This window comes from Lissotriton helveticus, chromosome 1_1 (genome assembly GCF_964261635.1).
Source record: "Lissotriton helveticus chromosome 1_1, aLisHel1.1, whole genome shotgun sequence".
NCBI classification, from domain to species: domain Eukaryota; kingdom Metazoa; phylum Chordata; class Amphibia; order Caudata; family Salamandridae; genus Lissotriton; species Lissotriton helveticus.
Genome location: NC_136057.1, coordinates 216,192,380 through 216,219,439, shown reverse-complemented (window position 1 = coordinate 216,219,439; position 27,060 = coordinate 216,192,380). Strand labels below are relative to the sequence as shown.

Here is a 27,060-nt window from a genome sequence, read left to right as displayed (position 1 = left end):
AGGAAGGAACCGCCTGAACAGGGACTTGAACCCTGGACCCTCAGATTAAAAGTCTGATGCTCTACCGACTGAGCTATCCAGGCTCTGCTATACTCTGTCTTAAAATCAGCTAAACAAATGTGGACGTACACTGACCTACCATCTGTGTATTAATATGGTTACATATATTAGCAATCAAATTTGTAGAGTTTAATAACAAATTGATGTTTTAACCCCTTCCATGCTCATGACGAGCTCAGTTCGTCGTGCAGTACACTTGTCATGTGCTTATGACGAGCTGAGCTCGTCATGAACAATGGATTTACAGATCATTCAGCACAGGAGGAAAATCTCCTGTAGCATTGAAGGTGTTAAGCATTTGAAATTTCAGCAGCACACGTAATCCATTTTAAATCCTGAAATTTGTACTATCTCATTTTCGGCTGACTTAGAAATCATGTGTCTAAAATGACCTTGTGAAATCAATAAAGTGCCAAATACTATTACTACCTACTAAATTACATACATTTTCAGCAGTTTCTTTGGGAACTTCCTCTTGGGCATAGATTATGCAATGTTTTCAAAGCAAACAGTCTCTGTTTAAGTAGACTTTCTTTCACTGCCATTTTGGTAAATGTTTCTGGTGATGCAGACGCAGGCATTGCTTGTTACTGTTTCAATTAGTTATAAAATAAGAGGAGGGATAAAATTGACCCAGCTGGTGTTTGAACACAAAGCCTTTGAATGCTTTTGCTACATTCGTCTAGGACTCCAAGCCGCTATCCATTGCACTAGAGATCCGACCTGATTCAACACGGTGATCAGAGATTCACAAATAAAAAGATGACCTATCAGCTGTTGACCAACTTTCTCAAGTTAATCGGACACTACCTTACATTTTGAACATTGAATTGGGTAAAAGATAATCAACAAACTACATGATACAGTTTGGGTAAGTCTTCTTAACCCTTGTCAAAGAATGTAGAAGACAGATGGGTATGTAATGACTTGATTAAGACTTTTTTGAAACATCTCTAATAGGACTCCCCATTCATTGGATCCTGAAAAGAGTATGCAATTGATATACCTTTTCTTTAACCAAGCCGCCTGAACAGGGACTTGAACCCTGGGCCCTCAGATTAAAAGTCTGATGCTCTCCCGACTGAGCTATCCAGGCTCGGAGAGGGCGCTCCACAAAATGACCTTATCAACATTTGGAAGTGTCCCAACTATCACTACGTTTCTTAAGATGGTTGCCGGTATTAAGTACTGAATACGCGGAATATAATAATGAATTGGTACTTCAAGCATTTGAAATCTCTTCAGTAAATTTAACCTTATTGTAAGTCCTGAAATTGCTACTATCTCATTTTTTTGGCTGACTTAGAATTCATATGTTTTTATTGACATTGTAAAATTAAGGAAGGGCCCAAAATCTTACTTCTGAGTAAATTACATTTTCATAAGTACCGCTGCCAATTTCCTCTTCTGCAAAGATTGCGTAACTTGAATAGCATCTATTTAAAATAGACTTCCTTTCACTGCCCTTTTTGGTGAAGCAGAAGCATGCATGCACTGTTTATTACTCTTTTAAACAGTTATGAAATAAATAGGGATAAAAGTGACTCTGGTGGGATTCGAACCCACAACCTTTGAATATCTTTTTTACATTCACCTAGAAGTCCAATGCGCTATCCATTGCGCCACAGAGCCAATACACTCTGATGAGGTGCAGAGATATTCTGAAATGAAATAATGTTGATCAGCTTTATAAAGTTCATTTGATACTATAACCATGGATTTATTTTGAATATTGAATTGGGGAAATTATATTCACCGTCTCAAGTTACATGATACTTTAGGTAAGTCTACGTACGACTTAAGTTTAGTCAAATGGCACATGATATATGAGGCAGATGTGCATTTCACAACTCCATGAAAGACGTTTTTGCAATTTTAGTAATGGAATATCTTATTCGTCATGCAGGGGAACACAAAAAGAGCATCCAATTAGAGTAATTTTTCTTTAAAGGAAGGAACCGCCTGAACAGGGACTTGAACCCTGGACCCTCAGATTAAAAGTCTGATGCTCTACCGACTGAGCTATCCAGGCTCTGCTATACTCTGTCTTAAAATCAGCTAAACAAATGTGGACGTACACTGACCTACACTCTGTGTATTAATATGGTTACATATATTAGCAATCAAATTTGTAGAGTTTAATAACAAATTGATGTTTTAACCCCTTCCATGCTCATGACGAGCTCAGCTCGTCGTGCAGTACACTTGTCGTGTGCTTATGACGAGCTGAGCTCGTCATGAACAATGGATTTACAGATCATTCAGCACAGGAGGAAAATCTCCTGTAGCATTGAAGGTGTTAAGCATTTGAAATTTCAGCAGCACACGTAATCCATTTTAAATCCTGAAATTTGTACTATCTCATTTTCGGCTGACTTAGAAATCATGTGTCTAAAATGACCTTGTGAAATCAATAAAGTGCCAAATATTATTACTACCTACTAAATTACATACATTTTCAGCAGTTTCTTTGGGAACTTCCTCTTGGGCATAGATTATGCAATGTTTTCAAAGCAAACAGTCTCTGTTTAAGTAGACTTTCTTTCACTGCCATTTTGGTAAATGTTTCTGGTGATGCAGACGCAGGCATTGCTTGTTACTGTTTCAATTAGTTATAAAATAAGAGGAGGGATAAAATTGACCCAGCTGGTGTTTGAACACAAAGCCTTTGAATGCTTTTGCTACATTCGTCTAGGACTCCAAGCCGCTATCCATTGCACTAGAGATCCGACCTGATTCAACACGGTGATCAGAGATTCACAAATAAAAAGATGACCTATCAGCTGTTGACCAACTTTATCAAGTTAATCGGACACTACCTTACATTTTGAACATTGAATTGGGTAAAAGATAATCAACAAACTACATGATACAGTTTGGGTAAGTCTTCTTAACCCTTGTCAAAGAATGTAGAAGACAGATGGGTATGTAATGACTTGATTAAGACTTTTTTGAAACATCTCTAATAGGACTCCCCATTCATTGGATCCTGAAAAGAGTATGCAATTGATATACCTTTTCTTTAACCAAGCCGCCTGAACAGGGACTTGAACCCTGGGCCCTCAGATTTAAAGACTGATGCTCTCCCGACTGAGCTATCCAGGCTCGGAGAGGCCGCTCCACAAAATGACCTTATCAACATTTGGAAGTGTCCCAACTATCACTACGTTTCTTAAGATGGTTGCCGGTATTAAGTACTGAATACGCGGAATATAATAATGAATTGGTACTTCAAGCATTTGAAATCTCTTCAGTAAATTTAACCTTATTGTAAGTCCTGAAATTGCTACTATCTCATTTTTTTTGCTGACTTAGAAGTCATATGTTTTTATTGACCTTGTAAAATTAAGGAAGGGCCCAAAATCTTACTTCTGATTAAATTACATTTTCATAAGTACAGCTGCCAATTTCCTCTTCTGCAAAGATTGCGTAATTTGAATAGTATCTATTTAAAATAGACTTCCTTTCACTGCCCTTTTTGGTGAAGCAGAAGCATGCATGCACTGTTTATTACTCTTTTAAACAGTTATGAAATAAATAGGGATAAAACTGACTCTGGTGGGATTCGAACCCACAACCTTTTATTTTCTTTTTTACATTCACCTAGAAGTCCAATGCGCTATCCATTGCGCCACAGAGCCAATACGCTCTGATTAGGTGCAGAGATATTCTGAAATGAAATAATGTTGATCAGCTTTATAAAGTTCATTTGATACTATAACCATGGATTTATTTTGAATATTGAATTGGGGAAATTATATTCACCGTCTCAAGTTACATGATACCTTAGGTAAGTCTACGTACGACTTAAGTTTAGTCAAATGGCACATGATATATGAGGCAGATGTGCATTTCACAACTCCATGAAAGACGTTTTTGCAATTTTAGTAATGGAATATCTTATTCGTCATGCAGGGGAACACAAAAAGAGCATCCAATTAGAGTAATTTTTCTTTAAAGGAAGCAACCGCCTGAACAGGGACTTGAACCCTGGACCCTCAGATTAAAAGTCTGATGCTCTACCGACTGAGCTATCCAGGCTCTGCTATACTCTGTCTTAAAATCAGCTAAACAAATGTGGACGTACACTGACCTACACTCTGTGTATTAATATGGTTACATATATTAGCAATCAAATTTGTAGAGTTTAATAACAAATTGATGTTTTAACCCCTTCCATGCTCATGACGAGCTCAGCTCGTCGTGCAGTACACTTGTCGTGTGCTTATGACGAGCTCAGCTCGTCATGAACAATGGATTTACAGATCATTCAGCACAGGAGGAAAATCTCCTGTAGCATTGAAGGTGTTAAGCATTTGAAATTTCAGCAGCACACGTAATCCATTTTAAATCCTGAAATTTATACTATCTCATTTTCGGCTGACTTAGAAATCATGTGTCTAAAATGACCTTGTGAAATCAATAAAGTGCCAAATACTATTACTACCAACTGAATTACATACATTTTCAGCAGTTTCTTTGGGAACTTCCTCTTGGGCATAGATTATGCAATGTTTTCAAAGCAAACAGTCTCTGTTTAAGTAGACTTTCTTTCACTGCCATTTTGGTAAATGTTTCTGGTGATGCAGACGCAGGCATTGCTTGTTACTGTTTCAATTAGTTATAAAATAAGAGGAGGGATAAAATTGACCCAGCTGGTGTTTGAACACAAAGCCTTTGAATGCTTTTGCTACATTCGTCTAGGACTCCAAGCCGCTATCCATTGCACTAGAGATCCGACCTGATTCAACACGGTGATCAGAGATTCACAAATAAAAAGATGACCTATCAGCTGTTGACCAACTTTATCAAGTTAATCGGACACTACCTTACATTTTGAACATTGAATTGGGTAAAAGATAATCAACAAACTACATGATACAGTTTGGGTAAGTCTTCTTAACCCTTGTCAAAGAATGTAGAAGACAGATGGGTATGTAATGACTTGATTAAGACTTTTTTGAAACATCTCTAATAGGACTCCCCATTCATTGGATCCTGAAAAGAGTATGCAATTGATATACCTTTTCTTTAACCAAGCCGCCTGAACAGGGACTTGAACCCTGGGCCCTCAGATTAAAAGTCTGATGCTCTCCCGACTGAGCTATCCAGGCTCGGAGAGGGCGCTCCACAAAATGACCTTATCAACATTTGGAAGTGTCCCAACTATCACTACGTTTCTTAAGATGGTTGCCGGTATTAAGTACTGAATACGCGGAATATAATAATGAATTGGTACTTCAAGCATTTGAAATCTCTTCAGTAAATTTAACCTTATTGTAAGTCCTGAAATTGCTACTATCTCATTTTTTTTGCTGACTTAGAATTCATATGTTTTTATTGACATTGTAAAATTAAGGAAGGGCCCAAAATCTTACTTCTGAGTAAATTACATTTTCATAAGTACAGCTGCCAATTTCCTCTTCTGCAAAGATTGCGTAACTTGAATAGTATCTATTTAAAATAGACTTCCTTTCACTGCCCTTTTTGGTGAAGCAGAAGCATGCATGCACTGTTTATTACTCTTTTAAACAGTTATGAAATAAATAGGGATAAAAGTGACTCTGGTGGGATTCGAACCCACAACCTTTGAATATCTTTTTTACATTCCCCTAGAAGTCCAATGCGCTATCCATTGCGCCACAGAGCCAATACACTCTGATGAGGTGCAGAGATATTCTGAAATGAAATAAAGTTGATCAGCTTTATAAAGTTCATTTGATACTATAACCATGGATTTATTTTGAATATTGAATTGGGGAAATTATATTCACCGTCTCAAGTTACATGATACTTTAGGTAAGTCTACGTACGACTTAAGTTTAGTCAAATGGCACATGATATATGAGGCAGATGTGCATTTCACAACTCCATGAAAGACGTTTTTGCAATTTTAGTAATGGAATATCTTATTCGTCATGCAGGGGAACACAAAAAGAGCATCCAATTAGAGTAATTTTTCTTTAAAGGAAGGAACCGCCTGAACAGGGACTTGAACCCTGGACCCTCAGATTAAAAGTCTGATGCTCTACCGACTGAGCTATCCAGGCTCTGCTATACTCTGTCTTAAAATCAGCTAAACAAATGTGGACGTACACTGACCTACCATCTGTGTATTAATATGGTTACATATATTAGCAATCAAATTTGTAGAGTTTAATAACAAATTGATGTTTTAACCCCTTCCATGCTCATGACGAGCTCAGTTCGTCGTGCAGTACACTTGTCATGTGCTTATGACGAGCTGAGCTCGTCATGAACAATGGATTTACAGATCATTCAGCACAGGAGGAAAATCTCCTGTAGCATTGAAGGTGTTAAGCATTTGAAATTTCAGCAGCACACGTAATCCATTTTAAATCCTGAAATTTGTACTATCTCATTTTCGGCTGACTTAGAAATCATGTGTCTAAAATGACCTTGTGAAATCAATAAAGTGCCAAATACTATTACTACCTACTAAATTACATACATTTTCAGCAGTTTCTTTGGGAACTTCCTCTTGGGCATAGATTATGCAATGTTTTCAAAGCAAACAGTCTCTGTTTAAGTAGACTTTCTTTCACTGCCATTTTGGTAAATGTTTCTGGTGATGCAGACGCAGGCATTGCTTGTTACTGTTTCAATTAGTTATAAAATAAGAGGAGGGATAAAATTGACCCAGCTGGTGTTTGAACACAAAGCCTTTGAATGCTTTTGCTACATTCGTCTAGGACTCCAAGCCGCTATCCATTGCACTAGAGATCCGACCTGATTCAACACGGTGATCAGAGATTCACAAATAAAAAGATGACCTATCAGCTGTTGACCAACTTTCTCAAGTTAATCGGACACTACCTTACATTTTGAACATTGAATTGGGTAAAAGATAATCAACAAACTACATGATACAGTTTGGGTAAGTCTTCTTAACCCTTGTCAAAGAATGTAGAAGACAGATGGGTATGTAATGACTTGATTAAGACTTTTTTGAAACATCTCTAATAGGACTCCCCATTCATTGGATCCTGAAAAGAGTATGCAATTGATATACCTTTTCTTTAACCAAGCCGCCTGAACAGGGACTTGAACCCTGGGCCCTCAGATTAAAAGTCTGATGCTCTCCCGACTGAGCTATCCAGGCTCGGAGAGGGCGCTCCACAAAATGACCTTATCAACATTTGGAAGTGTCCCAACTATCACTACGTTTCTTAAGATGGTTGCCGGTATTAAGTACTGAATACGCGGAATATAATAATGAATTGGTACTTCAAGCATTTGAAATCTCTTCAGTAAATTTAACCTTATTGTAAGTCCTGAAATTGCTACTATCTCATTTTTTTGGCTGACTTAGAATTCATATGTTTTTATTGACATTGTAAAATTAAGGAAGGGCCCAAAATCTTACTTCTGAGTAAATTACATTTTCATAAGTACCGCTGCCAATTTCCTCTTCTGCAAAGATTGCGTAACTTGAATAGCATCTATTTAAAATAGACTTCCTTTCACTGCCCTTTTTGGTGAAGCAGAAGCATGCATGCACTGTTTATTACTCTTTTAAACAGTTATGAAATAAATAGGGATAAAAGTGACTCTGGTGGGATTCGAACCCACAACCTTTGAATATCTTTTTTACATTCACCTAGAAGTCCAATGCGCTATCCATTGCGCCACAGAGCCAATACACTCTGATGAGGTGCAGAGATATTCTGAAATGAAATAATGTTGATCAGCTTTATAAAGTTCATTTGATACTATAACCATGGATTTATTTTGAATATTGAATTGGGGAAATTATATTCACCGTCTCAAGTTACATGATACTTTAGGTAAGTCTACGTACGACTTAAGTTTAGTCAAATGGCACATGATATATGAGGCAGATGTGCATTTCACAACTCCATGAAAGACGTTTTTGCAATTTTAGTAATGGAATATCTTATTCGTCATGCAGGGGAACACAAAAAGAGCATCCAATTAGAGTAATTTTTCTTTAAAGGAAGGAACCGCCTGAACAGGGACTTGAACCCTGGACCCTCAGATTAAAAGTCTGATGCTCTACCGACTGAGCTATCCAGGCTCTGCTATACTCTGTCTTAAAATCAGCTAAACAAATGTGGACGTACACTGACCTACACTCTGTGTATTAATATGGTTACATATATTAGCAATCAAATTTGTAGAGTTTAATAACAAATTGATGTTTTAACCCCTTCCATGCTCATGACGAGCTCAGCTCGTCGTGCAGTACACTTGTCGTGTGCTTATGACGAGCTGAGCTCGTCATGAACAATGGATTTACAGATCATTCAGCACAGGAGGAAAATCTCCTGTAGCATTGAAGGTGTTAAGCATTTGAAATTTCAGCAGCACACGTAATCCATTTTAAATCCTGAAATTTGTACTATCTCATTTTCGGCTGACTTAGAAATCATGTGTCTAAAATGACCTTGTGAAATCAATAAAGTGCCAAATATTATTACTACCTACTAAATTACATACATTTTCAGCAGTTTCTTTGGGAACTTCCTCTTGGGCATAGATTATGCAATGTTTTCAAAGCAAACAGTCTCTGTTTAAGTAGACTTTCTTTCACTGCCATTTTGGTAAATGTTTCTGGTGATGCAGACGCAGGCATTGCTTGTTACTGTTTCAATTAGTTATAAAATAAGAGGAGGGATAAAATTGACCCAGCTGGTGTTTGAACACAAAGCCTTTGAATGCTTTTGCTACATTCGTCTAGGACTCCAAGCCGCTATCCATTGCACTAGAGATCCGACCTGATTCAACACGGTGATCAGAGATTCACAAATAAAAAGATGACCTATCAGCTGTTGACCAACTTTATCAAGTTAATCGGACACTACCTTACATTTTGAACATTGAATTGGGTAAAAGATAATCAACAAACTACATGATACAGTTTGGGTAAGTCTTCTTAACCCTTGTCAAAGAATGTAGAAGACAGATGGGTATGTAATGACTTGATTAAGACTTTTTTGAAACATCTCTAATAGGACTCCCCATTCATTGGATCCTGAAAAGAGTATGCAATTGATATACCTTTTCTTTAACCAAGCCGCCTGAACAGGGACTTGAACCCTGGGCCCTCAGATTTAAAGACTGATGCTCTCCCGACTGAGCTATCCAGGCTCGGAGAGGCCGCTCCACAAAATGACCTTATCAACATTTGGAAGTGTCCCAACTATCACTACGTTTCTTAAGATGGTTGCCGGTATTAAGTACTGAATACGCGGAATATAATAATGAATTGGTACTTCAAGCATTTGAAATCTCTTCAGTAAATTTAACCTTATTGTAAGTCCTGAAATTGCTACTATCTCATTTTTTTTGCTGACTTAGAAGTCATATGTTTTTATTGACCTTGTAAAATTAAGGAAGGGCCCAAAATCTTACTTCTGATTAAATTACATTTTCATAAGTACAGCTGCCAATTTCCTCTTCTGCAAAGATTGCGTAATTTGAATAGTATCTATTTAAAATAGACTTCCTTTCACTGCCCTTTTTGGTGAAGCAGAAGCATGCATGCACTGTTTATTACTCTTTTAAACAGTTATGAAATAAATAGGGATAAAACTGACTCTGGTGGGATTCGAACCCACAACCTTTGAATATCTTTTTTACATTCACCTAGAAGTCCAATGCGCTATCCATTGCGCCACAGAGCCAATACGCTCTGATTAGGTGCAGAGATATTCTGAAATGAAATAATGTTGATCAGCTTTATAAAGTTCATTTGATACTATAACCATGGATTTATTTTGAATATTGAATTGGGGAAATTATATTCACCGTCTCAAGTTACATGATACCTTAGGTAAGTCTACGTACGACTTAAGTTTAGTCAAATGGCACAAGATATATGAGGCAGATGTGCATTTCACAACTCCATGAAAGACGTTTTTGCAATTTTAGTAATGGAATATCTTATTCGTCATGCAGGGGAACACAAAAAGAGCATCCAATTAGAGTAATTTTTCTTTAAAGGAAGCAACCGCCTGAACAGGGACTTGAACCCTGGACCCTCAGATTAAAAGTCTGATGCTCTACCGACTGAGCTATCCAGGCTCTGCTATACTCTGTCTTAAAATCAGCTAAACAAATGTGGACGTACACTGACCTACACTCTGTGTATTAATATGGTTACATATATTAGCAATCAAATTTGTAGAGTTTAATAACAAATTGATGTTTTAACCCCTTCCATGCTCATGACGAGCTCAGCTCGTCGTGCAGTACACTTGTCGTGTGCTTATGACGAGCTCAGCTCGTCATGAACAATGGATTTACAGATCATTCAGCACAGGAGGAAAATCTCCTGTAGCATTGAAGGTGTTAAGCATTTGAAATTTCAGCAGCACACGTAATCCATTTTAAATCCTGAAATTTATACTATCTCATTTTCGGCTGACTTAGAAATCATGTGTCTAAAATGACCTTGTGAAATCAATAAAGTGCCAAATACTATTACTACCAACTGAATTACATACATTTTCAGCAGTTTCTTTGGGAACTTCCTCTTGGGCATAGATTATGCAATGTTTTCAAAGCAAACAGTCTCTGTTTAAGTAGACTTTCTTTCACTGCCATTTTGGTAAATGTTTCTGGTGATGCAGACGCAGGCATTGCTTGTTACTGTTTCAATTAGTTATAAAATAAGAGGAGGGATAAAATTGACCCAGCTGGTGTTTGAACACAAAGCCTTTGAATGCTTTTGCTACATTCGTCTAGGACTCCAAGCCGCTATCCATTGCACTAGAGATCCGACCTGATTCAACACGGTGATCAGAGATTCACAAATAAAAAGATGACCTATCAGCTGTTGACCAACTTTATCAAGTTAATCGGACACTACCTTACATTTTGAACATTGAATTGGGTAAAAGATAATCAACAAACTACATGATACAGTTTGGGTAAGTCTTCTTAACCCTTGTCAAAGAATGTAGAAGACAGATGGGTATGTAATGACTTGATTAAGACTTTTTTGAAACATCTCTAATAGGACTCCCCATTCATTGGATCCTGAAAAGAGTATGCAATTGATATACCTTTTCTTTAACCAAGCCGCCTGAACAGGGACTTGAACCCTGGGCCCTCAGATTAAAAGTCTGATGCTCTCCCGACTGAGCTATCCAGGCTCGGAGAGGGCGCTCCACAAAATGACCTTATCAACATTTGGAAGTGTCCCAACTATCACTACGTTTCTTAAGATGGTTGCCGGTATTAAGTACTGAATACGCGGAATATAATAATGAATTGGTACTTCAAGCATTTGAAATCTCTTCAGTAAATTTAACCTTATTGTAAGTCCTGAAATTGCTACTATCTCATTTTTTTTGCTGACTTAGAATTCATATGTTTTTATTGACATTGTAAAATTAAGGAAGGGCCCAAAATCTTACTTCTGAGTAAATTACATTTTCATAAGTACAGCTGCCAATTTCCTCTTCTGCAAAGATTGCGTAACTTGAATAGTATCTATTTAAAATAGACTTCCATTCACTGCCCTTTTTGGTGAAGCAGAAGCATGCATGCACTGTTTATTACTCTTTTAAACAGTTATGAAATAAATAGGGATAAAAGTGACTCTGGTGGGATTCGAACCCACAACCTTTGAATATCTTTTTTACATTCCCCTAGAAGTCCAATGCGCTATCCATTGCGCCACAGAGCCAATACACTCTGATGAGGTGCAGAGATATTCTGAAATGAAATAAAGTTGATCAGCTTTATAAAGTTCATTTGATACTATAACCATGGATTTATTTTGAATATTGAATTGGGGAAATTATATTCACCGTCTCAAGTTACATGATACTTTAGGTAAGTCTACGTACGACTTAAGTTTAGTCAAATGGCACATGATATATGAGGCAGATGTGCATTTCACAACTCCATGAAAGACGTTTTTGCAATTTTAGTAATGGAATATCTTATTCGTAATGCAGGGGAACACAAAAAGAGCATCCAATTAGAGTAATTTTTCTTTAAAGGAAGGAACCGCCTGAACAGGGACTTGAACCCTGGACCCTCAGATTAAAAGTCTGATGCTCTACCGACTGAGCTATCCAGGCTCTGCTATACTCTGTCTTAAAATCAGCTAAACAAATGTGGACGTACACTGACCTACCATCTGTGTATTAATATGGTTACATATATTAGCAATCAAATTTGTAGAGTTTAATAACAAATTGATGTTTTAACCCCTTCCATGCTCATGACGAGCTCAGTTCGTCGTGCAGTACACTTGTCGTGTGCTTATGACGAGCTGAGCTCGTCATGAACAATGGATTTACAGATCATTCAGCACAGGAGGAAAATCTCCTGTAGCATTGAAGGTGTTAAGCATTTGAAATTTCAGCAGCACACGTAATCCATTTTAAATCCTGAAATTTGTACTATCTCATTTTCGGCTGACTTAGAAATCATGTGTCTAAAATGACCTTGTGAAATCAATAAAGTGCCAAATACTATTACTACCTACTAAATTACATACATTTTCAGCAGTTTCTTTGGGAACTTCCTCTTGGGCATAGATTATGCAATGTTTTCAAAGCAAACAGTCTCTGTTTAAGTAGACTTTCTTTCACTGCCATTTTGGTAAATGTTTCTGGTGATGCAGACGCAGGCATTGCTTGTTACTGTTTCAATTAGTTATAAAATAAGAGGAGGGATAAAATTGACCCAGCTGGTGTTTGAACACAAAGCCTTTGAATGCTTTTGCTACATTCGTCTAGGACTCCAAGCCGCTATCCATTGCACTAGAGATCCGACCTGATTCAACACGGTGATCAGAGATTCACAAATAAAAAGATGACCTATCAGCTGTTGACCAACTTTCTCAAGTTAATCGGACACTACCTTACATTTTGAACATTGAATTGGGTAAAAGATAATCAACAAACTACATGATACAGTTTGGGTAAGTCTTCTTAACCCTTGTCAAAGAATGTAGAAGACAGATGGGTATGTAATGACTTGATTAAGACTTTTTTGAAACATCTCTAATAGGACTCCCCATTCATTGGATCCTGAAAAGAGTATGCAATTGATATACCTTTTCTTTAACCAAGCCGCCTGAACAGGGACTTGAACCCTGGGCCCTCAGATTAAAAGTCTGATGCTCTCCCGACTGAGCTATCCAGGCTCGGAGAGGGCGCTCCACAAATTACCTTATCAACATTTGGAAGTGTCCCAACTATCACTACGTTTCTTAAGATGGTTGCCGGTATTAAGTACTGAATACGCGGAATATAATAATGAATTGGTACTTCAAGCATTTGAAATCTCTTCAGTAAATTTAACCTTATTGTAAGTCCTGAAATTGCTACTATCTCATTTTTTTGGCTGACTTAGAATTCATATGTTTTTATTGACATTGTAAAATTAAGGAAGGGCCCAAAATCTTACTTCTGAGTAAATTACATTTTCATAAGTACAGCTGCCAATTTCCTCTTCTGCAAAGATTGCGTAACTTGAATAGCATCTATTTAAAATAGACTTCCTTTCACTGCCCTTTTTGGTGAAGCAGAAGCATGCATGCACTGTTTATTACTCTTTTAAACAGTTATGAAATAAATAGGGATAAAAGTGACTCTGGTGGGATTCGAACCCACAACCTTTGAATATCTTTTTTACATTCACCTAGAAGTCCAATGCGCTATCCATTGCGCCACAGAGCCAATACACTCTGATGAGGTGCAGAGATATTCTGAAATGAAATAATGTTGATCAGCTTTATAAAGTTCATTTGATACTATAACCATGGATTTATTTTGAATATTGAATTGGGGAAATTATATTCACCGTCTCAAGTTACATGATACTTTAGGTAAGTCTACGTACGACTTAAGTTTAGTCAAATGGCACATGATATATGAGGCAGATGTGCATTTCACAACTCCATGAAAGACGTTTCTGCAATTTTAGTAATGGAATATCTTATTCGTCATGCAGGGGAACACAAAAAGAGCATCCAATTAGAGTAATTTTTCTTTAAAGGAAGGAACCGCCTGAACAGGGACTTGAACCCTGGACCCTCAGATTAAAAGTCTGATGCTCTACCGACTGAGCTATCCAGGCTCTGCTATAATCTGTCTTAAAATCAGCTAAACAAATGTGGACGTACACTGACCTACACTCTGTGTATTAATATGGTTACATATATTAGCAATCAAATTTGTAGAGTTTAATAACAAATTGATGTTTTAACCCCTTCCATGCTCATGACGAGCTCAGCTCGTCGTGCAGTACACTTGTCGTGTGCTTATGACGAGCTGAGCTCGTCATGAACAATGGATTTACAGATCATTCAGCACAGGAGGAAAATCTCCTGTAGCATTGAAGGTGTTAAGCATTTGAAATTTCAGCAGCACACGTAATCCATTTTAAATCCTGAAATTTGTACTATCTCATTTTCGGCTGACTTAGAAATCATGTGTCTAAAATGACCTTGTGAAATCAATAAAGTGCCAAATATTATTACTACCTACTAAATTACATACATTTTCAGCAGTTTCTTTGGGAACTTCCTCTTGGGCATAGATTATGCAATGTTTTCAAAGCAAACAGTCTCTGTTTAAGTAGACTTTCTTTCACTGCCATTTTGGTAAATGTTTCTGGTGATGCAGACGCAGGCATTGCTTGTTACTGTTTCAATTAGTTATAAAATAAGAGGAGGGATAAAATTGACCCAGCTGGTGTTTGAACACAAAGCCTTTGAATGCTTTTGCTACATTCGTCTAGGACTCCAAGCCGCTATCCATTGCACTAGAGATCCGACCTGATTCAACACGGTGATCAGAGATTCACAAATAAAAAGATGACCTATCAGCTGTTGACCAACTTTATCAAGTTAATCGGACACTACCTTACATTTTGAACATTGAATTGGGTAAAAGATAATCAACAAACTACATGATACAGTTTGGGTAAGTCTTCTTAACCCTTGTCAAAGAATGTAGAAGACAGATGGGTATGTAATGACTTGATTAAGACTTTTTTGAAACATCTCTAATAGGACTCCCCATTCATTGGATCCTGAAAAGAGTATGCAATTGATATACCTTTTCTTTAACCAAGCCGCCTGAACAGGGACTTGAACCCTGGGCCCTCAGATTTAAAGACTGATGCTCTCCCGACTGAGCTATCCAGGCTCGGAGAGGCCGCTCCACAAAATGACCTTATCAACATTTGGAAGTGTCCCAACTATCACTACGTTTCTTAAGATGGTTGCCGGTATTAAGTACTGAATACGCGGAATATAATAATGAATTGGTACTTCAAGCATTTGAAATCTCTTCAGTAAATTTAACCTTATTGTAAGTCCTGAAATTGCTACTATCTCATTTTTTTTGCTGACTTAGAAGTCATATGTTTTTATTGACATTGTAAAATTAAGGAAGGGCCCAAAATCTTACTTCTGAGTAAATTACATTTTCATAAGTACAGCTGCCAATTTCCTCTTCTGCAAAGATTGCGTAATTTGAATAGTATCTATTTAAAATAGACTTCCTTTCACTGCCCTTTTTGGTGAAGCAGAAGCATGCATGCACTGTTTATTACTCTTTTAAACAGTTATGAAATAAATAGGGATAAAACTGACTCTGGTGGGATTCGAACCCACAACCTTTGAATATCTTTTTTACATTCACCTAGAAGTCCAATGCGCTATCCATTGCGCCACAGAGCCAATACGCTCTGATTAGGTGCAGAGATATTCTGAAATGAAATAATGTTGATCAGCTTTATAAAGTTCATTTGATACTATAACCATGGATTTATTTTGAATATTGAATTGGGGAAATTATATTCACCGTCTCAAGTTACATGATACCTTAGGTAAGTCTACGTACGACTTAAGTTTAGTCAAATGGCACATGATATATGAGGCAGATGTGAATTTCACAACTCCATGAAAGACGTTTTTGCAATTTTAGTAATGGAATATCTTATTCGTCATGCAGGGGAACACAAAAAGAGCATCCAATTAGAGTAATTTTTCTTTAAAGGAAGCAACCGCCTGAACAGGGACTTGAACCCTGGACCCTCAGATTAAAAGTCTGATGCTCTACCGACTGAGCTATCCAGGCTCTGCTATACTCTGTCTTAAAATCAGCTAAACAAATGTGGACGTACACTGACCTACACTCTGTGTATTAATATGGTTACATATATTAGCAATCAAATTTGTAGAGTTTAATAACAAATTGATGTTTTAACCCCTTCCATGCTCATGACGAGCTCAGCTCGTCGTGCAGTACACTTGTCGTGTGCTTATGACGAGCTCAGCTCGTCATGAACAATGGATTTACAGATCATTCAGCACAGGAGGAAAATCTCCTGTAGCATTGAAGGTGTTAAGCATTTGAAATTTCAGCAGCACACGTAATCCATTTTAAATCCTGAAATTTATACTATCTCATTTTCGGCTGACTTAGAAATCATGTGTCTAAAATGACCTTGTGAAATCAATAAAGTGCCAAATACTATTACTACCAACTGAATTACATACATTTTCAGCAGTTTCTTTGGGAACTTCCTCTTGGGCATAGATTATGCAATGTTTTCAAAGCAAACAGTCTCTGTTTAAGTAGACTTTCTTTCACTGCCATTTTGGTAAATGTTTCTGGTGATGCAGACGCAGGCATTGCTTGTTACTGTTTCAATTAGTTATAAAATAAGAGGAGGGATAAAATTGACCCAGCTGGTGTTTGAACACAAAGCCTTTGAATGCTTTTGCTACATTCGTCTAGGACTCCAAGCCGCTATCCATTGCACTAGAGATCCGACCTGATTCAACACGGTGATCAGAGATTCACAAATAAAAAGATGACCTATCAGCTGTTGACCAACTTTATCAAGTTAATCGGACACTACCTTACATTTTGAACATTGAATTGGGTAAAAGATAATCAACAAACTACATGATACAGTTTGGGTAAGTCTTCTTAACCCTTGTCAAAGAATGTAGAAGACAGATGGGTATGTAATGACTTGATTAAGACTTTTTTGAAACATCTCTAATAGGACTCCCCATTCATTGGATCCTGAAAAGAGTATGCAATTGATATACCTTTTCTTTAACCAAGCCGCCTGAACAGGGACTTGAACCCTGGGCCCTCAGATTAAAAGTCTGATGCTCTCCCGACTGAGCTATCCAGGCTCGGAGAGGGCGCTCCACAAAATGACCTTATCAACATTTGGAAGTGTCCCAACTATCACTACGTTTCTTAAGATGGTTGCCGGTATTAAGTACTGAATACGCGGAATATAATAATGAATTGGTACTTCAAGCATTTGAAATCTCTTCAGTAAATTTAACCTTATTGTAAGTCCTGAAATTGCTACTATCTCATTTTTTTTGCTGACTTAGAATTCATATGTTTTTATTGACATTGTAAAATTAAGGAAGGGCCCAAAATCTTACTTCTGAGTAAATTACATTTTCATAAGTACAGCTGCCAATTTCCTCTTCTGCAAAGATTGCGTAACTTGAATAGTATCTATTTAAAATAGACTTCCTTTCACTGCCCTTTTTGGTGAAGCAGAAGCATGCATGCACTGTTTATTACTCTTTTAAACAGTTATGAAATAAATAGGGATAAAAGTGACTCTGGTGGGATTCGAACCCACAACCTTTGAATATCTTTTTTACATTCACCTAGAAGTCCAATGCGCTATCCATTGCGCCACAGAGCCAATACACTCTGATGAGGTGCAGAGATATTCTGAAATGAAATAAAGTTGATCAGCTTTATAAAGTTCATTTGATACTATAACCATGGATTTATTTTGAATATTGAATTGGGGAAATTATATTCACCGTCTCAAGTTACATGATACTTTAGGTAAGTCTACGTACGACTTAAGTTTAGTCAAATGGCACATGATATATGAGGCAGATGTGCATTTCACAACTCCATGAAAGACGTTTTTGCAATTTTAGTAATGGAATATCTTATTCGTCATGCAGGGGAACACAAAAAGAGCATCCAATTAGAGTAATTTTTCTTTAAAGGAAGGAACCGCCTGAACAGGGACTTGAACCCTGGACCCTCAGATTAAAAGTCTGATGCTCTACCGACTGAGCTATCCAGGCTCTGCTATACTCTGTCTTAAAATCAGCTAAACAAATGTGGACGTACACTGACCTACACTCTGTGTATTAATATGGTTACATATATTAGCAATCAAATTTGTAGAGTTTAATAACAAATTGATGTTTTAACCCCTTCCATGCTCATGACGAGCTCAGCTCGTCGTGCAGTACACTTGTCGTGTGCTTATGATGAGCTGAGCTCGTCATGAACAATGGATTTATAGATCATTCAGCACAGGAGGAAAATCTCCTGTAGCATTGAAGGTGTTAAGCATTTGAAAAATTCAGCAGCACACGTAATCCATTTTAAATCCTGAAATTTGTACTATCTCATTTTCGGCTGACTTAGAAATCATGTGTCTAAAATGACCTTGTGAAATCAATAAAGTGCCAAATACTATTACTACCTACTAAATTACATACATTTTCAGCAGTTTCTTTGGGAACTTCCTCTTGGGCATAGATTATGCAATGTTTTCAAAGCAAACAGTCTCTGTTTAAGTAGACTTTCTTTCACTGCCATTTTGGTAAATGTTTCTGGTGATGCAGACGCAGGCATTGCTTGTTACTGTTTCAATTAGTTATAAAATAAGAGGAGGGATAAAATTGACCCAGCTGGTGTTTGAACACAAAGCCTTTGAATGCTTTTGCTACATTCGTCTAGGACTCCAAGCCGCTATCCATTGCACTAGAGATCCGACCTGATTCAACACGGTGATCAGAGATTCACAAATAAAAAGATGACCTATCAGCTGTTGACCAACTTTCTCAAGTTAATCGGACAATACCTTACATTTTGAACATTGAATTGGGTAAAAGATAATCAACAAACTACATGATACAGTTTGGGTAAGCCTTCTTAACCCTTGTCAAAGAATGTAGAAGACAGATGGGTATGTAATGACTTGATTAAGACTTTTTTGAAACATCTCTAATAGGACTCCCCATTCATTGGATCCTGAAAAGAGTATGCAATTGATATACCTTTTCTTTAACCAAGCCGCCTGAACAGGGACTTGAACCCTGGGCCCTCAGATTAAAAGTCTGATGCTCTCCCGACTGAGCTATCCAGGCTCGGAGAGGGCGCTCCACAAAATGACCTTATCAACATTTGGAAGTGTCCCAACTATCACTACGTTTCTTAAGATGGTTGCCGGTATTAAGTACTGAATACGCGGAATATAATAATGAATTGGTACTTCAAGCATTTGAAATCTCTTCAGTAAATTTAACCTTATTGTAAGTCCTGAAATTGCTACTATCTCATTTTTTTTGCTGACTTAGAATTCATATGTTTTTATTGACATTGTAAAATTAAGGAAGGGCCCAAAATCTTACTTCTGAGTAAATTACATTTTCATAAGTACAGCTGCCAATTTCCTCTTCTGCAAAGATTGCGTAACTTGAATAGTATCTATTTAAAATAGACTTCCTTTCACTGCCCTTTTTGGTGAAGCAGAAGCATGCATGCACTGTTTATTACTCTTTTAAACAGTTATGAAATAAATAGGGATAAAAGTGACTCTGGTGGGATTCGAATCCACAACCTTTGAATATCTTTTTTACATTCACCTAGAAGTCCAATGCGCTATCCATTGCGCCACAGAGCCAATACACTCTGATGAGGTGCAGAGATATTCTGAAATGAAATAATGTTGATCAGCTTTATAAAGTTCATTTGATACTATAACCATGGATTTATTTTGAATATTGAATTGGGGAAATTATATTCACCGTCTCAAGTTACATGATACTTTAGGTAAGTCTACGTACGACTTAAGTTTAGTCAAATGGCACATGATATATGAGGCAGATGTGCATTTCACAACTCCATGAAAGACGTTTTTGCAATTTTAGTAATGGAATATCTTATACGTCATGCAGGGGAACACAAAAAGAGCATCCAATTAGAGTAATTTTTCTTTAAAGGAAGGAACCGCCTGAACAGGGACTTGAACCCTTGACCCTCAGATTAAAAGTCTGATGCTCTACCGACTGAGCTATCCAGGCTCTGCTATACTTTGTCTTAAAATCAGCTAAACAAATGTGGACGTACACTGACCTACACTCTGTGTATTAATATGGTTACATATATTAGCAATCAAATTTGTAGAGTTTAATAACAAATTGATGTTTTAACCCCTTCCATGCTCATGACGAGCTCAGCTCGTCGTGCAGTACACTTGTCGTGTGCTTATGACGAGCTGAGCTCGTCATGAACAATGGATTTACAGATCATTCAGCACAGGAGGAAAATCTCCTGTAGCATTGAAGGTGTTAAGCATTTGAAATTTCAGCAGCACACGTAATCCATTTTAAATCCTGAAATTTGTACTATCTCATTTTCGGCTGACTTAGAAATCATGTGTCTAAAATGACCTTGTGAAATCAATAAAGTGCCAAATACTATTACTACCTACTAAATTACATACATTTTCAGCAGTTTCTTTGGGAACTTCCTCTTGGGCATAGATTATGCAATGTTTTCAAAGCAAACAGTCTCTGTTTAAGTAGACTTTCTTTCACTGCCATTTTGGTAAATGTTTCTGGTGATGCAGACGCAGGCATTGCTTGTTACTGTTTCAATTAGTTATAAAATAAGAGGAGGGATAAAATTGACCCAGCTGGTGTTTGAACACAAAGCCTTTGAATGCTTTTGCTACATTCGTCTAGGACTCCAAGCCGCTATCCATTGCACTAGAGATCCGACCTGATTCAACACGGTGATCAGAGATTCACAAATAAAAAGATGACCTATCAGCTGTTGACCAACTTTCTCAAGTTAATCGGACAATACCTTACATTTTGAACATTGAATTGGGTAAAAGATAATCAACAAACTACATGATACAGTTTGGGTAAGTCTTCTTAACCCTTGTCAAAGAATGTAGAAGACAGATGGGTATGTAATGACTTGATTAAGACTTTTTTGAAACATCTCTAATAGGACTCCCCATTCATTGGATCCTGAAAAGAGTATGCAATTGATATACCTTTTCTTTAACCAAGCCGCCTGAACAGGGACTTGAACCCTGGGCCCTCAGATTAAAAGTCTGATGCTCTCCCGACTGAGCTATCCAGGCTCGGAGAGGGCGCTCCACAAAATGACCTTATCAACATTTGGAAGTGTCCCAACTATCACTACGTTTCTTAAGATGGTTGCCGGTATTAAGTACTGAATACGCGGAATATAATAATGAATTGGTACTTCAAGCATTTGAAATCTCTTCAGTAAATTTAACCTTATTGTAAGTCCTGAAATTGCTACTATCTCATTTTTTTTGCTGACTTAGAATTCATATGTTTTTATTGACATTGTAAAATTAAGGAAGGGCCCAAAATCTTACTTCTGAGTAAATTACATTTTCATAAGTACAGCTGCCAATTTCCTCTTCTGCAAAGATTGCGTAACTTGAATAGTATCTATTTAAAATAGACTTCCTTTCACTGCCCTTTTTGGTGAAGCAGAAGCATGCATGCACTGTTTATTACTCTTTTAAACAGTTATGAAATAAATAGGGATAAAAGTGACTCTGGTGGGATTCGAACCCACAACCTTTGAATATCTTTTTTACATTCACCTAGAAGTCCAATGCGCTATCCATTGCGCCACAGAGCCAATACACTCTGATGAGGTGCAGAGATATTCTGAAATGAAATAAAGTTGATCAGCTTTATAAAGTTCATTTGATACTATAACCATGGATTTATTTTGAATATTGAATTGGGGAAATTATATTCACCGTCTCAAGTTACATGATACTTTAGGTAAGTCTACGTACGACTTAAGTTTAGTCAAATGGCACATGATATATGAGGCAGATGTGCATTTCACAACTCCATGAAAGACGTTTTTGCAATTTTAGTAATGGAATATCTTATTCGTCATGCAGGGGAACACAAAAAGAGCATCCAATTAGAGTAATTTTTCTTTAAAGGAAGGAACCGCCTGAACAGGGACTTGAACCCTGGACCCTCAGATTAAAAGTCTGATGCTCTACCGACTGAGCTATCCAGGCTCTGCTATACTCTGTCTTAAAATCAGCTAAACAAATGTGGACGTACACTGACCTACACTCTGTGTATTAATATGGTTACATATATTAGCAATCAAATTTGTAGAGTTTAATAACAAATTGATGTTTTAACCCCTTCCATGCTCATGACGAGCTCAGCTCGTCGTGCAGTACACTTGTCGTGTGCTTATGATGAGCTGAGCTCGTCATGAACAATGGATTTATAGATCATTCAGCACAGGAGGAAAATCTCCTGTAGCATTGAAGGTGTTAAGCATTTGAAAAATTCAGCAGCACACGTAATCCATTTTAAATCCTGAAATTTGTACTATCTCATTTTCGGCTGACTTAGAAATCATGTGTCTAAAATGACCTTGTGAAATCAATAAAGTGCCAAATACTATTACTACCTACTAAATTACATACATTTTCAGCAGTTTCTTTGGGAACTTCCTCTTGGGCATAGATTATGCAATGTTTTCAAAGCAAACAGTCTCTGTTTAAGTAGACTTTCTTTCACTGCCATTTTGGTAAATGTTTCTGGTGATGCAGACGCAGGCATTGCTTGTTACTGTTTCAATTAGTTATAAAATAAGAGGAGGGATAAAATTGACCCAGCTGGTGTTTGAACACAAAGCCTTTGAATGCTTTTGCTACATTCGTCTAGGACTCCAAGCCGCTATCCATTGCACTAGAGATCCGACCTGATTCAACACGGTGATCAGAGATTCACAAATAAAAAGATGACCTATCAGCTGTTGACCAACTTTCTCAAGTTAATCGGACAATACCTTACATTTTGAACATTGAATTGGGTAAAAGATAATCAACAAACTACATGATACAGTTTGGGTAAGTCTTCTTAACCCTTGTCAAAGAATGTAGAAGACAGATGGGTATGTAATGACTTGATTAAGACTTTTTTGAAACATCTCTAATAGGACTCCCCATTCATTGGATCCTGAAAAGAGTATGCAATTGATATACCTTTTCTTTAACCAAGCCGCCTGAACAGGGACTTGAACCCTGGGCCCTCAGATTAAAAGTCTGATGCTCTCCCGACTGAGCTATCCAGGCTCGGAGAGGGCGCTCCACAAAATGACCTTATCAACATTTGGAAGTGTCCCAACTATCACTACGTTTCTTAAGATGGTTGCCGGTATTAAGTACTGAATACGCGGAATATAATAATGAATTGGTACTTCAAGCATTTGAAATCTCTTCAGTAAATTTAACCTTATTGTAAGTCCTGAAATTGCTACTATCTCATTTTTTTTGCTGACTTAGAATTCATATGTTTTTATTGACATTGTAAAATTAAGGAAGGGCCCAAAATCTTACTTCTGAGTAAATTACATTTTCATAAGTACAGCTGCCAATTTCCTCTTCTGCAAAGATTGCGTAACTTGAATAGTATCTATTTAAAATAGACTTCCTTTCACTGCCCTTTTTGGTGAAGCAGAAGCATGCATGCACTGTTTATTACTCTTTTAAACAGTTATGAAATAAATAGGGATAAAAGTGACTCTGGTGGGATTCGAATCCACAACCTTTGAATATCTTTTTTACATTCACCTAGAAGTCCAATGCGCTATCCATTGCGCCACAGAGCCAATACACTCTGATGAGGTGCAGAGATATTCTGAAATGAAATAATGTTGATCAGCTTTATAAAGTTCATTTGATACTATAACCATGGATTTATTTTGAATATTGAATTGGGGAAATTATATTCACCGTCTCAAGTTACATGATACTTTAGGTAAGTCTACGTACGACTTAAGTTTAGTCAAATGGCACATGATATATGAGGCAGATGTGCATTTCACAACTCCATGAAAGACGTTTTTGCAATTTTAGTAATGGAATATCTTATACGTCATGCAGGGGAACACAAAAAGAGCATCCAATTAGAGTAATTTTTCTTTAAAGGAAGGAACCGCCTGAACAGGGACTTGAACCCTTGACCCTCAGATTAAAAGTCTGATGCTCTACCGACTGAGCTATCCAGGCTCTGCTATACTTTGTCTTAAAATCAGCTAAACAAATGTGGACGTACACTGACCTACACTCTGTGTATTAATATGGTTACATATATTAGCAATCAAATTTGTAGAGTTTAATAACAAATTGATGTTTTAACCCCTTCCATGCTCATGACGAGCTCAGCTCGTCGTGCAGTACACTTGTCGTGTGCTTATGACGAGCTGAGCTCGTCATGAACAATGGATTTACAGATCATTCAGCACAGGAGGAAAATCTCCTGTAGCATTGAAGGTGTTAAGCATTTGAAATTTCAGCAGCACACGTAATCCATTTTAAATCCTGAAATTTGTACTATCTCATTTTCGGCTGACTTAGAAATCATGTGTCTAAAATGACCTTGTGAAATCAATAAAGTGCCAAATACTATTACTACCTACTAAATTACATACATTTTCAGCAGTTTCTTTGGGAACTTCCTCTTGGGCATAGATTATGCAATGTTTTCAAAGCAAACAGTCTCTGTTTAAGTAGACTTTCTTTCACTGCCATTTTGGTAAATGTTTCTGGTGATGCAGACGCAGGCATTGCTTGTTACTGTTTCAATTAGTTATAAAATAAGAGGAGGGATAAAATTGACCCAGCTGGTGTTTGAACACAAAGCCTTTGAATGCTTTTGCTACATTCGTCTAGGACTCCAAGCCGCTATCCATTGCACTAGAGATCCGACCTGATTCAACACGGTGATCAGAGATTCACAAATAAAAAGATGACCTATCAGCTGTTGACCAACTTTCTCAAGTTAATCGGACAATACCTTACATTTTGAACATTGAATTGGGTAAAAGATAATCAACAAACTACATGATACAGTTTGGGTAAGTCTTCTTAACCCTTGTCAAAGAATGTAGAAGACAGATGGGTATGTAATGACTTGATTAAGACTTTTTTGAAACATCTCTAATAGGACTCCCCATTCATTGGATCCTGAAAAGAGTATGCAATTGATATACCTTTTCTTTAACCAAGCCGCCTGAACAGGGACTTGAACCCTGGGCCCTCAGATTAAAAGTCTGATGCTCTCCCGACTGAGCTATCCAGGCTCGGAGAGGGCGCTCCACAAAATGACCTTATCAACATTTGGAAGTGTCCCAACTATCACTACGTTTCTTAAGATGGTTGCCGGTATTAAGTACTGAATACGCGGAATATAATAATGAATTGGTACTTCAAGCATTTGAAATCTCTTCAGTAAATTTAACCTTATTGTAAGTCCTGAAATTGCTACTATCTAATTTTTTTTGCTGACTTAGAATTCATATGTTTTTATTGACATTGTAAAATTAAGGAAGGGCCCAAAATCTTACTTCTGAGTAAATTACATTTTCATAAGTACAGCTGCCAATTTCCTCTTCTGCAAAGATTGCGTAACTTGAATAGTATCTATTTAAAATAGACTTCCTTTCACTGCCCTTTTTGGTGAAGCAGAAGCATGCATGCACTGTTTATTACTCTTTTAAACAGTTATGAAATAAATAGGGATAAAAGTGACTCTGGTGGGATTCGAATCCACAACCTTTGAATATCTTTTTTACATTCACCTAGAAGTCCAATGCGCTATCCATTGCGCCACAGAGCCAATACACTCTGATGAGGTGCAGAGATATTCTGAAATGAAATAATGTTGATCAGCTTTATAAAGTTCATTTGATACTATAACCATGGATTTATTTTGAATATTGAATTGGGGAAATTATATTCACCGTCTCAAGTTACATGATACTTTAGGTAAGTCTACGTACGACTTAAGTTTAGTCAAATGGCACATGATATATGAGGCAGATGTGCATTTCACAACTCCATGAAAGACGTTTTTGCAATTTTAGTAATGGAATATCTTATACGTCATGCAGGGGAACACAAAAAGAGCATCCAATTAGAGTAATTTTTCTTTAAAGGAAGGAACCGCCTGAACAGGGACTTGAACCCTTGACCCTCAGATTAAAAGTCTGATGCTCTACCGACTGAGCTATCCAGGCTCTGCTATACTTTGTCTTAAAATCAGCTAAACAAATGTGGACGTACACTGACCTACACTCTGTGTATTAATATGGTTACATATATTAGCAATCAAATTTGTAGAGTTTAATAACAAATTGATGTTTTAACCCCTTCCATGCTCATGACGAGCTCAGCTCGTCGTGCAGTACACTTGTCGTGTGCTTATGACGAGCTGAGCTCGTCATGAACAATGGATTTACAGATCATTCAGCACAGGAGGAAAATCTCCTGTAGCATTGAAGGTGTTAAGCATTTGAAATTTCAGCAGCACACGTAATCCATTTTAAATCCTGAAATTTGTACTATCTCATTTTCGGCTGACTTAGAAATCATGTGTCTAAAATGACCTTGTGAAATCAATAAAGTGCCAAATATTATTACTACCTACTAAATTACATACATTTTCAGCAGTTTCTTTGGGAACTTCCTCTTGGGCATAGATTATGCAATGTTTTCAAAGCAAACAGTCTCTGTTTAAGTAGACTTTCTTTCACTGCCATTTTGGTAAATGTTTCTGGTGATGCAGACGCAGGCATTGCTTGTTACTGTTTCAATTAGTTATAAAATAAGAGGAGGGATAAAATTGACCCAGCTGGTGTTTGAACACAAAGCCTTTGAATGCTTTTGCTACATTCGTCTAGGACTCCAAGCCGCTATCCATTGCACTAGAGATCCGACCTGATTCAACACGGTGATCAGAGATTCACAAATAAAAAGATGACCTATCAGCTGTTGACCAACTTTATCAAGTTAATCGGACACTACCTCACATTTTGAACATTGAATTGGGTAAAAGATAATCAACAAACTACATGATACAGTTTGGGTAAGTCTTCT

The 27,060-nt window shown here is 37.2% G+C and overlaps 20 non-coding genes across 20 annotated transcripts; all 20 read right to left on the bottom strand.

Moving 5' to 3' along the window:
- Positions 1-10: 10 nt before the first annotated feature.
- Positions 11-83, bottom strand: TRNAK-UUU (transfer RNA lysine (anticodon UUU)). Its single transcript has one exon. It is a non-coding gene; the product is annotated as a tRNA-Lys (tRNA).
- Positions 84-1,601: 1,518 nt separating this feature from the next.
- On the bottom strand, positions 1,602-1,692 carry TRNAR-UCU (transfer RNA arginine (anticodon UCU)). Its single transcript is given in 2 exon segments — positions 1,602-1,637; positions 1,656-1,692. It is a non-coding gene; the product is annotated as a tRNA-Arg (tRNA).
- A 327-nt stretch (positions 1,693-2,019) lies between these two features.
- Positions 2,020-2,092, bottom strand: TRNAK-UUU (transfer RNA lysine (anticodon UUU)). Its single transcript has one exon. It is a non-coding gene; the product is annotated as a tRNA-Lys (tRNA).
- A 1,936-nt stretch (positions 2,093-4,028) lies between these two features.
- On the bottom strand, positions 4,029-4,101 carry TRNAK-UUU (transfer RNA lysine (anticodon UUU)). The gene has a single exon. It is a non-coding gene; the product is annotated as a tRNA-Lys (tRNA).
- Positions 4,102-5,619: 1,518 nt separating this feature from the next.
- On the bottom strand, positions 5,620-5,710 carry TRNAR-UCU (transfer RNA arginine (anticodon UCU)). The gene is given in 2 exon segments: positions 5,620-5,655; positions 5,674-5,710. It is a non-coding gene; the product is annotated as a tRNA-Arg (tRNA).
- Positions 5,711-6,037: 327 nt separating this feature from the next.
- TRNAK-UUU (transfer RNA lysine (anticodon UUU)) lies at positions 6,038-6,110 on the bottom strand. Its single transcript has one exon. It is a non-coding gene; the product is annotated as a tRNA-Lys (tRNA).
- A 1,518-nt stretch (positions 6,111-7,628) lies between these two features.
- TRNAR-UCU (transfer RNA arginine (anticodon UCU)) lies at positions 7,629-7,719 on the bottom strand. The gene is given in 2 exon segments: positions 7,629-7,664; positions 7,683-7,719. It is a non-coding gene; the product is annotated as a tRNA-Arg (tRNA).
- Positions 7,720-8,046: 327 nt separating this feature from the next.
- Positions 8,047-8,119, bottom strand: TRNAK-UUU (transfer RNA lysine (anticodon UUU)). The gene has a single exon. It is a non-coding gene; the product is annotated as a tRNA-Lys (tRNA).
- A 1,518-nt stretch (positions 8,120-9,637) lies between these two features.
- On the bottom strand, positions 9,638-9,728 carry TRNAR-UCU (transfer RNA arginine (anticodon UCU)). The gene is given in 2 exon segments: positions 9,638-9,673; positions 9,692-9,728. It is a non-coding gene; the product is annotated as a tRNA-Arg (tRNA).
- Positions 9,729-10,055: 327 nt separating this feature from the next.
- TRNAK-UUU (transfer RNA lysine (anticodon UUU)) lies at positions 10,056-10,128 on the bottom strand. Its single transcript has one exon. It is a non-coding gene; the product is annotated as a tRNA-Lys (tRNA).
- A 1,518-nt stretch (positions 10,129-11,646) lies between these two features.
- Positions 11,647-11,737, bottom strand: TRNAR-UCU (transfer RNA arginine (anticodon UCU)). Its single transcript is given in 2 exon segments — positions 11,647-11,682; positions 11,701-11,737. It is a non-coding gene; the product is annotated as a tRNA-Arg (tRNA).
- A 327-nt stretch (positions 11,738-12,064) lies between these two features.
- TRNAK-UUU (transfer RNA lysine (anticodon UUU)) lies at positions 12,065-12,137 on the bottom strand. The gene has a single exon. It is a non-coding gene; the product is annotated as a tRNA-Lys (tRNA).
- A 1,517-nt stretch (positions 12,138-13,654) lies between these two features.
- Positions 13,655-13,745, bottom strand: TRNAR-UCU (transfer RNA arginine (anticodon UCU)). The gene is given in 2 exon segments: positions 13,655-13,690; positions 13,709-13,745. It is a non-coding gene; the product is annotated as a tRNA-Arg (tRNA).
- A 327-nt stretch (positions 13,746-14,072) lies between these two features.
- On the bottom strand, positions 14,073-14,145 carry TRNAK-UUU (transfer RNA lysine (anticodon UUU)). Its single transcript has one exon. It is a non-coding gene; the product is annotated as a tRNA-Lys (tRNA).
- Positions 14,146-15,663: 1,518 nt separating this feature from the next.
- TRNAR-UCU (transfer RNA arginine (anticodon UCU)) lies at positions 15,664-15,754 on the bottom strand. Its single transcript is given in 2 exon segments — positions 15,664-15,699; positions 15,718-15,754. It is a non-coding gene; the product is annotated as a tRNA-Arg (tRNA).
- A 327-nt stretch (positions 15,755-16,081) lies between these two features.
- Positions 16,082-16,154, bottom strand: TRNAK-UUU (transfer RNA lysine (anticodon UUU)). The gene has a single exon. It is a non-coding gene; the product is annotated as a tRNA-Lys (tRNA).
- Positions 16,155-17,672: 1,518 nt separating this feature from the next.
- TRNAR-UCU (transfer RNA arginine (anticodon UCU)) lies at positions 17,673-17,763 on the bottom strand. Its single transcript is given in 2 exon segments — positions 17,673-17,708; positions 17,727-17,763. It is a non-coding gene; the product is annotated as a tRNA-Arg (tRNA).
- A 327-nt stretch (positions 17,764-18,090) lies between these two features.
- On the bottom strand, positions 18,091-18,163 carry TRNAK-UUU (transfer RNA lysine (anticodon UUU)). Its single transcript has one exon. It is a non-coding gene; the product is annotated as a tRNA-Lys (tRNA).
- A 3,528-nt stretch (positions 18,164-21,691) lies between these two features.
- On the bottom strand, positions 21,692-21,782 carry TRNAR-UCU (transfer RNA arginine (anticodon UCU)). The gene is given in 2 exon segments: positions 21,692-21,727; positions 21,746-21,782. It is a non-coding gene; the product is annotated as a tRNA-Arg (tRNA).
- Positions 21,783-22,109: 327 nt separating this feature from the next.
- TRNAK-UUU (transfer RNA lysine (anticodon UUU)) lies at positions 22,110-22,182 on the bottom strand. Its single transcript has one exon. It is a non-coding gene; the product is annotated as a tRNA-Lys (tRNA).
- Between the last annotated feature and the right edge of the window lie 4,878 nt (positions 22,183-27,060).